Source organism: Elephantulus edwardii, unplaced genomic scaffold (assembly GCF_000299155.1).
Source record: "Elephantulus edwardii isolate Elephantulus edwardi_28Jun2011 unplaced genomic scaffold, EleEdw1.0 scaffold00160, whole genome shotgun sequence".
Lineage (NCBI taxonomy): Eukaryota > Metazoa > Chordata > Mammalia > Macroscelidea > Macroscelididae > Elephantulus > Elephantulus edwardii.
The window spans coordinates 3,888,384-3,890,071 of NW_006399910.1; positions in this window are offsets into that span (position 1 = coordinate 3,888,384).

Sequence of the window (1,688 nt, forward strand, 5' to 3'; positions counted from 1 at the left end):
GGAGCTTCCCGACTAAATCAAGCCTGGAAGCAGGAGCGGCATCCACTTCCAAAATGGCTTGCCTCTGGAAACTCTATGTACGAACAGTGTTCAGGCTGTTCATTCATAGGGTCACTATGAGTCGTTTACAACTCGACGGCATTAAATAACAACAACAACAAAGAATATATATGAACGTTATGAACTTTGTATGGAAACCAGTATAATTTAAAAAAAATGCATAATACAATAAAAAGCCTAAATAAATTAGTGTTTTTTATAATTTTTTTAAATTTATAACAGCCAGTGTGGTAACCTATACAAGGAAAACTACAAAACACTTCTGTTAAAATAATTAAAGACCTAAATAAATCGTGAAAATACTCACTGTTCATAGATAAGGTTCAATATAGAGGAAATTACAATCCTATCAAAAGCAATCCACATATTCAACACAATTCCAATACAGATACCAAATTCATTTTTCAAGAAGATCGAAAAGGAAATTGTCAAGTTTATTTGCAGAGGAAAAATACCTGAAATATGCAAAACATTTCTGGAAAACAAAAAAGAAATGGAAGGCATAGCACTCCCTGATCTCAAAACCTATATTACACCTCTATAATAATCAAAACACCATGGTACTGGTACAACAGTAGGCACATAGATACATGGAACAGAGTCAAGAACCCAGAAAAGGACCTATCTATCTATAGTTAGTTGATATTCAATAGGAAATAAAAGTAACCAATTGAGGAAATAACTTCTTCAAAGAATGAAGCTTGCAAAATGGAACAACTAACTGTAGAAAGCTCAAATAGGATCTACATCTCACACTATACATAACTTCAAGGTGCATCAAAGACCTGGGAGTAAAGCCCCAAACTATAAAATTCACATAGAAGGCCTGTTGTTGTCGAGAAAGATTCATAGCGACCCTATGAACAAAATATCTGAAACTATTCCTGCCCTGTGCCATGCTCACACTTCCTGACACACAAGAGCCATGGAAGTAGTCACCTTATCAATCTACCTGGTTGAGGGTCTTCTTCACCAACCTTCCACCCGTCCCAACATCATTTCCCTTTCCAAGGAGTAGCACCTCCTTACAATATGTCCAATGTATCTTAGATGGAGCCTCATCATTCTTGCCTCCAAAGAGTACTCTGGCTACACTCTCGCCAAGACATATCTATTCATTTTCTTGGCTGTTCATGGAAAGTGAATGCTCTTCTCTGCCACCACAGCTCAAAGGAATCAATTATTTTCCTGTTATCCTTATTCATTGTCCAGGTCTTGGATACATAGCTAGTAATTGAAAAGACCATGACCTGAGTCAGATGCACCTCAGTCCTCAAACTGACATCACTACTCCTCAAAAATTTGGAAAGGTCCTTAACCGTAGATTTTCCCATTGCAATGCATCTCCTTATTTCCTGACTGCTCATACCAAGGGTGTTAATTGAAGATTAATTGAACGTATCAATAGAAGGCCTAGTCTATGGTATTAACAGGCTGCCAATTATAACCAGAAATGCTCAATCTGGAGAGGATAAAATTGATGAGTGTGATTTTCTAAAGATTAAATCTCTGTGGTTATCAAAAACTTTTTCCAATAGGATGAAAAGTGAACCTACTAAGTGGGGAAAAAAGACTTGGTAATATCATCTCAGACAAAGGTCTCATAACAAAATAATTACAGAAAACTA